Source organism: Bison bison, unplaced genomic scaffold, assembly GCF_000754665.1.
Source record: "Bison bison bison isolate TAMUID 2011002044 unplaced genomic scaffold, Bison_UMD1.0 scf7180017864337, whole genome shotgun sequence".
NCBI lineage: Eukaryota > Metazoa > Chordata > Mammalia > Artiodactyla > Bovidae > Bison > Bison bison.
Window position 1 is genome coordinate 245,250 of NW_011494909.1, and position 10,417 is coordinate 255,666.

General features: G+C 40.0%; 1 pseudogene; it reads left to right on the forward strand.

The window, feature by feature from the left end:
* Nucleotides 1-85: 85 nt before the first annotated feature.
* Nucleotides 86-735, forward strand: LOC104998759 (annotated as a pseudogene).
* Nucleotides 736-10,417: the final 9,682 nt, after the last annotated feature.

A 10,417-nucleotide genomic window follows, 5' to 3' on the forward strand; every position in this document is an offset into this window, starting at 1 on the left:
GCTGAGCGTCGAGCTCCAGCCCGGCCTCCGCGTGCGCTCTGCACCCCGATGCTGCCCGGGCGCTGAGCCCGCTCTGGCTGGGACGATGGTCAAGTATTTCCTGGGCCAGAGCATGCTCCGGAGCTCCTGGGACCAAGTGTTCGCTGCCTTGTGGCAGCGGTATCCGAATCCCTATAGCAAACATGTCTTGACGGAAGCCAGTGCACCGAGAGGTGACCTCTGACCAGAAGCTCCTGTTCCTACAAGTCCCGACCAAGAGGAACAGGATGCCCCACTGGGCTGAGCGACTGTTTCTTGCCAATGTTGCTCACTCAGAGTACATCCTAGAGGACTCTATTGTGGAGCCACAAAAACGAGACCATGACCACCTTTACATCAACCACACCCAGCTGATGGTGGTAGAGTAAGGATGTGTTTACTGTGGGAACTCAGATAACAGCAGCTGGACCAAAATCTGCGAGGAAGCCTGGGTCTCCTCTAGCTTATTTATTTGGCGTCTCCAGAGCTGTCCAGGAATTTGGTCTCACACGGTTCAAAAGCAACATGACCTAGACTATGAAGGGTTTTGAATACACCTTGGCCAAGCTGCAAGGTGCGGTCCGTCCCAAAACCCTTGTTGAAACAGCCAACGAAACCCAGGAGAAGGCCAAGGAGACGGCACTGGCAGCTACAGAGAAGGCCAAGGACCTTGCCGGCAAGGCGGCCACCAAGAAGCAGCAGCAGCAGTTCGTATAGCAATGCCCAGGCCCCAAGACAGCAGCCTAGCAGACTACCCGCTCCAGTCCCTATGTCCCCTCCTCCTGTACTTTATTACTGAAAGCCAGCTTCCACCCTGTCGACTGTCTGGGTGGTGGGCTGGGGGTAGGTGCCCTGTTTGGCACCTCCAGCACAGCCAGCTGGTTACCCACGTCAGAGCCAGGCCTCCTTACTCCTGCATCAGGTGGCTGAGGACAGAGGTGCAGTGACTTGCCCAGGTCACAGCATCCCCGTGAAGTGGTCATAAATGCTAGACTGTAAGCTCCATGAGGGCAGGGACCATTGTTTTATCCTCTGCTGTGTCCCAAGTATCTGAAACAAAATCTTGCATGTAACAGGCACTCAATAAATACTTGTTGAATTCAATCAGAAAAGAAAAAAAAACACTTTGGGGTTATTTTCTACCAAAATTTCATTTGATCTATATACCCAAACAGAGTTATCACTAAATGAGGCAATACTAAGGTGAAGAGGACAACTCAGATTCAAAACCTATAATCCAGAAAACTTACAAAATATGGAATTTTGGTCAGGATGGTTAGCGTAAGTGAAATTAGATATATATGCAACCTTGAGATTTACATAGGTGAAGGAAGGAAACCACAAGAAACAATATTATAGGTCCTGCAACCTTATCTGGGTTCATGGCACCATGGTTACCAAGGTAATTGTTACAACAGTGTGTCCACATCTGAAATACTGTTGAAAAATAAGTCCAGAGTTTGTAGGACTATAAGAGAGAACCGTGGTCTACTAAACCAACTTAAAGGTGAAATATAAAAATCTACAGAGTGGAAAAATGACATTCTTACAGAAGAAGGGTTTCCCTGATGGCTCAGCAGATAGAGTCCGCCTGCAATGCAGGAGACACAAGAGATGGTGGGTTTGATCATCGGTTGGGAAGATACCCTAGATAAGGAAATGGTAACACACTCCAGTATTCTTGCTGGAAAAATCCCACAGACAGAGGATCATGATGGGTTACAGTCCATGAGGTCACAAAGAGTTGAACATGATTGAGTGACTAAGCACAACACACAGAAGGGAAAAGAGATTCTTCTTATATGGAAAGACAAAAGGCTAATCTACATGGTGACAACTATTCATAACACCTCCATCTACAGGAAAGGAAGACAGGAGGACTGGCCATCAGATAACTAAGCCCACTTACATATTAGAGTATAATAAATATATGAAAAGAGTTATTGATCTGATTAATATCTGGCAAGCTTCAGTATATTCTGGAAAACTCAAAAATGGGCTTCTATTTGAGTAATTTTGGTTTATTTGATGCATTTAAAATTTATTGTAGCCTCAGTGCATGTAATAAAATGATTTACAAGCAGTTTTTGTTACCAGTAGCCACTGACCATTCTGGTGAATGCCAAACAATGTTCAAGCTACTGCACAATTGCAATCATCTCACAAGCTAGCAAAGTAATGCGCAAAATTCTCCAAGGAAGGCTTCAACAGTACGTGAACCAAGAACCTCCAGATGGTCAAGCTGGATTTAGAAAAGGTAGAGGTACCAGAAATCAAATTGCCAACATCTGTTGGATCATAGAAAAAGCAGGCAAATTCCAGAAAAATATCTACTTCTGCCTCACTGTCTACACTAAAGCCTTTGACTGTGTGGATCACAGCAAACTGTGGAAATTCTTCAAGAGATGGGAATACCAGACCACCTTACCTGCCTCCTGAGAAATCTATATGCAGGTCAAGAAGCATCAGTTAGTACCAGACATGGAACCACAGACTGGTTACAAATTGGGAAAGAAGGACATCAAGGCTTATTTAACTTATATGCAGTTAAATAACTTATATGCTTATTTAACTTATATGCAGAGTACATCATGAGAAATGCTGGGCTGGGTGAAGCACAAGCTGGAATCAAGATTTCTGGGAGAAATATCAGTAACCTCAGGTATGCAAATGACACCATGCTTATGGCAGAAAGCGTAGAGGAACTAAACAGCAACCTCTTGATGAAAGTGAAAGAGGAGAGTGAGAAAGCTGGCTGAAAACTCAACATTCAAAAAACAAAGATCATGGCATGTGGTCCCATCATTTCATGGCAAACAGATGGGGAAACGATGGACACTGACAGACTTTATTTTCTTGGGCTCCAAAATCACTGCAGATGGTGACTGCAGCCATGAAATTAAGGCACTTGCTCCATGGAAGAAAATTTATGACTAATTTAGACAGCATATTAAAAAACAGAGACATTACTATGCCAACAAAGGTCTGTCTAGTCAAAGCTATGGTTTTTCCCATAGTCATATAAAGAAAGGTGAGCACAGAAGAATTGATGCTTTCCAACTTGGTGTTGGAGAAGACCCTTGAGAATCCCTTGGATTGCAAAGAGATCAAAGGAGTCAATTGTAAAGGAAATCAGTCCTGAATATTCATTGGAAGGACTGATGCTGAAGCAGAAGTTCCAATACTATGACCACCTGATGCCAAGAACTGACTCATTGGAAAAGACCCTGATGCTGGGAAAGATCGAAGGCAGGAGGAGAAGGGGATGACAGAGGATGAGATGGTTGGATGGCATCACTGGCTTGATGGACATGAGTTTGAGCAAGCTCCAGAAGTTGGTGATGGACAGAGAAGCCTGGTGTTCTAGAGTCCATGGGTCACAAAGAGTCAGACATCACTGAGCAACTGAACTGAACTGACTGGTTCTGGTGAATGCAATGGTAGTCTCTCACCTGGTCCTTCTTGTGGCATTTCTAAAAGAGCCCCCTGCAAAGATCCACCTTGTCGACTATCAGGTAAAATAAAAGAACATATTCTAGAGGAAATAATACCCACAGCACTTAAAAAACAAAAGCTGCCAGAAAGTATAGAGTCTGCTCTTTCCAGAGGAAAGCACAGTGAAACACGGTGCATTTGTAATAGATGTTCTGTTCTCCTGCACAGAAGTGCTTGCTACACTGCCTATCACACTAATAAAATATCAGAATGCTTTAATAAGACATGTACAAAGTTTCAAATAGATACATGAAGTGCAAATGTTGATATTTATTCAAATGTGGGTGTTTCAGCATTCACTTACATAACAAATTGCTACCCACAGGCTTTAGTTTCTGCAAAAATTTCCTAATAACGTATCAATAATGTGTTAACAGGCTTAAGAGCACATCCCTGAACACCCAGCTATACACCTGGGTCCAGAGCAGAGGGAGCAGGCAGAATCACCATCCTCCCATTTCTCCCTAGAAGACAGCTATCTGCATACTTTCCCAGCTGCGGCTGCCTGAGGGGTCAGCTTCTAACCAGCCTTCATGTAGGTGCTGACAGTGGTCCCTGCCTTTGGATCACTGCCAAGTGGGCACACCTTCAACCACCAGGATGCACTAGGAATACAGGTGGTGGCTTGGACAATTACAAAGGTTACAGGAGTGGGAGCCAGCCTGATAGATAAGCTTCCTCTCCCACACAAACCACTCAAGGAAGACTAGGAGAGGAGGCTGCTTTATCTAATGCAGAGAAACAAACTCAGAGTCAAGGAAAATGAAGAAACAGAGGAATATGTTCCAAACTAGAGAACAAGCTAAAACTCCAGAAACAGGTCTTAATAAAACAGAGATTAGTAAGTTGTCAGAGAGTTCAGTTAACAGACCCAAAGATGGTCACTATGGTCAGCAGCATCTCTGTTCCATCATCACTTTCATGAACAAAGAATTTCAACATAGAGAAAGAAAATATTAAGAAGTACCAGTCAGATCACAAGACATAGAATATAATTAACTGAACTAAAAAACTCAACAGAGGGTTCAACAGCAAAATACATCAACCATAAGAAGAGATCCACGAACTTGAGATAGAACAGTAAACCATAGGAGCAAAAGACAGAAGCTCAAGAGAATGTAAGGGACTTATGGGACACTCAAACAGACCAATACACACACTTAGAAGGGCACAAGGAGGAGAAAAGACAGAGGAAGGGACAGAAAGCTAATTTAAAGACATAATGGCTGAAACTTCCCTAACCTGGAGAAAGAAACATGTCCAGATCCAGGAAGCTCAGATTTTCAAAAAGGATGAATACAAAAACAGACTCATACTGAGACACATTATAATTAAATCATCAGAAAATACAAGGAGAAAAATCTTAAAAGCAGCAAGAGGAAAAACAACTTGGTACATACAAGGAAACTCACATAAAATTATCAGATTTTTTTTTTTAACAGTTTTGCAGGCCAGAAGAGACTGAAGTATGTATTCAAACTTGTGAAAGAAAAAAAAAAAAAACCTACCACCCAAGAATAATCTACCCAGCAAAGCTGTCCTTAAGAATTAAAGGAGAACTTATTACATATACAAAACCCTGAAGACTCAACCAGAAAAAGCTATTAGAACTAATAAATAAATTCAGTAAAGTTGCAGAATACAAAACCTATATACAAAAATCAACTGCATTTAAATTGCCCCTCAGAATTGGAGAGCGAGTTTTTCAGATAAGCAAAAATTGAAGGAGTTCAGCACCAATAGACTGTCCCTATAAGAAATGTTAAAAAGACTTTTTAAGCTGAAAAAATGGTACTAATTAGTAGCAGGAAAACATGCATAAATCTTGCTGATAAAGTTAAATATATAATCAAAGTCAGAATAATATAATGCTGTAATAGTGCTGGGCTATAAAGCCAGTATAAAGGTTAAAAAGAAAAATAGTGAAAAAAAAAAAAACCCACTATAACTACAATAATTTGTTAAAGTATACTAAAGATAAAATGATGCAAATATGACATCAAAAACATAAAATGTGATGGGAGGAGACAGTAAAAATATAGAATTTTAGAATCATTCAAACTTAAGTTGTTATCAGCTTATAATAGACTGTTATAACTCTTAGATGTTATATGTAGGCCTCATGGTAACCATAAAGCAAAACCCTACTGAAGATACACAAAAGATAAAGAAATCCACACATACCACTCAGAAAAATCATCAAATCATAAAGGAAGAGAACAAGAAAAGAAGAACAGAGGAATTACAAAACATCCATGTTAGTAAAAGCAGAGAAGTCACTTTGCTGACAAAGGTCTGTATAGTCAAAGGTATGGTTCTTCCAGTAGTCATGTATGAATGTGAGAGTTGGACCTTAAAGAAGGCTGAGCACCAAAGAATTGATGCTTTTGAACTGTGATGCTGGAGAAGACTCTTGAGAGTCCTGTGGATGGCCAGAAGATCAAACCAATCATAAGGAAATCAACTCTGAATATTCATTAGAAGGATTGGTGTTGAAGTGGAAGCTCCAATACTTTGGCCACCTGATGGGAAGAGCTGACTCACTGGAAGAGACCCTGATGCTAGGAAAGACTAAGGGCAACAGGAGGAGACAACAGAAGATGAGATGGCTGGCTGGCATCCTGACTCAATGGACATGAGTTTGAGGAAACTCCAGGAGATGATGAAGGAGGGAAGCTGTACTTCATGGGGCTGCAAAGAGTTGGACATGACTGAGTGACTGAACAAGTAATTGCATTAAATGTAAATTAACTTAATTCCCCCCCCCCCAAAAAAAAGAGAGAGAGAGACAGACACACACAGAGTGGTTGAATAGATTAAAAAAATAAAATAAAACCCCAAAACCAAGAACCATCAATGTGCTACCTATGAGAGACTCATTTCAGGTTTATACGTACAAACTAAAAGTGAAGGGATGAAAAAAATTTTTTCATAAAAATGTAAACCCCCAAAAGCTAGGGTGGCTATAGCTAAATAGACATTAAGACAAATTTTGTAATAAGAGACAAAGAAGATCATCATGTAGCTATAAAGGGGCCAATCCAACAGGACATAACATTTGCAACTACTTAGGCACTCAACTTAGAAAAACCTAAATATATCAAACAAATATTAACAGACCTAAAGGGAGCAATAGATAGCAATACTATAATAGTAGGGACTTCTATTTTTCTATTGACTATATTTTCATCAATGGATAGATCATCTAGAGAGAAAATCAATAAGAAAACACTAGACCTAACTGACATGTTAGACCAGATAAACTTGGCAGGCATTTAAGAACATTCCATCCAACAGCAGCAGAATATACATTCTTCAAGTATACATGGAACATTATTCAAGATAGATCACACAAAACAAGTCTCAACAAATTTAAGAGGACTGAAATTATATCAAGCATCTTTTCCAACCAAAGAAGTATGAGACTGGAAACCAGTTGTAAGAAAAAACTATAAAATTCACAGATATGTGGAGATTAAACATGTTACTGAACAATCAAGGAATCAAAAAAAAAAATTAAGAGAAACAAAAACATGAGACAAATGAAAATGCAGCAAAAGCAGTTATAGGAGAGATTAAATGAGAAATGCCTACATTAAGAAATAAGAAACATCTCAGTACAGTAAACAACTTTCCACTTCAAGAAATTTAGAAAAAGAACAAACTAAGCCTAAGGTTAGTAAAAGGAAGGAAATAACAAAGATCAGAGCAGAAATAAATAAAATGGAGATTAAAATGACAAAAGATCAATGAAACTAAAACCTGGTTTTTGAAAAGATAAACAAAATATGCAAATCTTTAACCATACCCACCAAGAGAAAAAGAGAGCACTCACAATTAGAAATGAAAGATGAACTTACAAAAATATCACAGAAAAGCAGAGATCATTAAATACTTTTCTTTTGGCTACGCTGTGTGGCTTGTGGGATCTTAATTCCCTGTGACAAGGGATAGAAAACCTGTGTACAACAGAGTCCGAACCCATGGACGCCAGGGAGTTCCCTTAAGAGACTGTTACGTACAATTATATGCCAACAAATCAAACAATTTAGAATAAGTGCATGTATTCATAGAAACATAAAACCTTATTAGACTGAATCATGAAGAAATAGAAGATACGACAAAGCAATTACTAGTAAGGAGATTGCATCAATAATCAGAACCTCTCAACAAGTAAAAGTCCAGACCAGATGACTTTGTTGATGTATTCTTCTAAACATTTAAGAGCCAATACCAATTTTTCTCAAACTCTTAAAAAAAAAAAATAAGAGAATATTTGTAAACATTCTACTAGGCCAGAATTACCCTGATACCAAAACCAGAAAGAATAGTACAAGAAAATTATAGGCCAGTATCCCAGATGAAAATACAAGCAAAAATCTTCTAAAAATTCAATAATATTTAATATTCAACCACATTAATGGGAACATAGAGCATGATCAAGTGGGATTTATTTCAGGGATACAAAAAGCATGGTTCAACATCCACAAATCAATGTGATATACATTAACAGAATCAAAGATAAATACGACCATCTCAGTTACGCAGAAAACAGTACTGGACAAAATTCAACATCCATTCATAATAGAAACTCTCAATTAACTGGATACAGACTGACTGAAACTCAACATAATAAAAGACGTATGTGGTAAGCCCACAGCTAAGATAACATTCAATGGTGAAAGTTGAAAGTTTATCTTCCAAGATCAAGAATAAGACGAGGACACACACTCTGATCACTTTTATTCAATCAGGTACTGGAAATCCTAACTAGGCCATCACACAAGGAAAAAGAAATAAAAAGCATCCAAATCAGCTTAGAAAAAGTAAAACTGTCTTTATTTCCAGATGACATGCTACAAAGAGTTTCCTTGGTGGCTCATACAAACTCCTGCAATGATGGAGACCAGGGTCCAATCTCTGGGTGGGAAAGATCCCCTGGAGAAGGGAATGTCAATCCACTCCAGTATTCTATCCTGGAGAATCCCATGGTAGAGAAGCCGGATGGGCTACAGTCCATGGGGTTGCAAAGAGTTGGACATGACTGAGCAACTAACACACATGCCACTATATATAGAAAACTCTAAAAACTACACCAAAAAATGTTACAGACTAAAGTTGTAGGATATAAAATATACAAAATCAGTTATTATATACACACACACACAAAACCACATGCAAACTGAATCATTCACTCAACATTCAAAGCATAGTAGATAAAAATTTAAAACAACCTTTGGCACTATAGAGCAAGGACCATAAGGAAATGAGGAAAGAAGCACTGTATGTTAGCTACTCAGTCATGTCCAACTCTTTGCAACTCCATGGACTGTAGCTTGCCAGCCTCCTCTGTCCATGGAATTTTCCAGGCAAGAATACTGGAGTGGGTTGCCATTCCCTTCTCCAGGGGATCTTCCCAACTCAGGGATCAAACCCAGGACTCCTGCATTACAGGCAGATTCTTTACTGTCTGAGCCACCAGGGAAGACCCATAGTGGGCTTTTAAAGAAGCATTAAAGTAACAAAAAGCAAAGGTTATTCCTCTACCTCTACATAAGGATTTAACTAGTAAACATTAACAAAGGGAAGTGAAGTTGCTCAGTCATGTCCAACTCTTTGCGACCCCATGGACTGAAGCCTACCAGGCTCCTCCATCCATGGAATTTTCCAGGCAAGAGTACTGGAATGGGTCACCATTTCCTTCTCCATAACAAAGGGAAGTTATTAGTAAATATCTCAAAACCAAATGAGCTGCTTATAAACAGTTTATTAGAATAAACTCACTGGACTTCCCTCATGATGCAGTGGATAAGAATCCACCTGCAATGCAGGGGACATGGGTTTGATCCTGTTTGGGAGGATTCCACATGCCATGATGCAACTCTGCCCGTGCGCCACAACTGCTGAGCCCATGCTCTAGAGCCCACGAGCTACAGCTACTGAGTCTGCGTGGTGCAATTACTGCAGCCTGTGCTCCACAACGAAGAGTAGCCCCTGCTCACTGCAATTAGAAAAAGCCCACACAAAGCAACAAAGACCCAATACAGCCAAAAATAAAATAAACGAGTGAAAAAAATTTTAAAGAACAAACTCATCTATGCTGCAAAATGGAGAGAAGAGGTGACAAGCCTCACAAGCCTGGTGATATCTGACTGTCCAAGAAAAGAAACTTAGTTCAACTTAAAAAATTACAAAAAAATTATAAATTTCAACTTTTACAAAGGTACAGCTTTTTAGAAATGGGTATGACCTTATCTAGAGAGTAAAAATAACATCATAGCTGGCTTAAAAGCAGTCACCAATTAAGAAGTCATTCAAGCTCAACAATGACTTTATCTTAATATCAACAATAAGCATATCAACTCCTAGTTTTACACTGGACTGATCTATTAGCCAAAAGAAGCAATAATGTTAACATGAGTAACAAGAATTATTTCTCCTTGTATAAGCTTATATCAATTACTGATCAGATCAGATCAGATCAGTCGCTCAGTCGTGTCCGACTCTTTGCGACCCCATGAATCACAGCACGCCAGGCCTCCCTGTCCATCACCAACTCCCGGAGTTCACTCAGACTCACATCCATCGAGTCAGTGATGCCATCCAGCCATCTCATCCTCTGTCGTCCCCTTCTCCTCCTGCCCCCAATCCCTCCCAACATCGGAGTCTTTTCCAATGAGTCAACTCTTCACATGAGGTGGCCAAAGTACTGGAGTTTCAGCTTTAGCATCATTCCTTCCAAAGAAATCCCAGGGCTGATCTCCTTCAGAATGGACTGCTTGGATCTCTTTGCAGTCCAAGGGACTCTCAAGAGTCTTCTCCAACACCACAATTCAAAAGCATCAATTCTTCAGCGCTCAGCCTTCTTCACAGTCCAACTCTCACATCCATACATGACCACAGG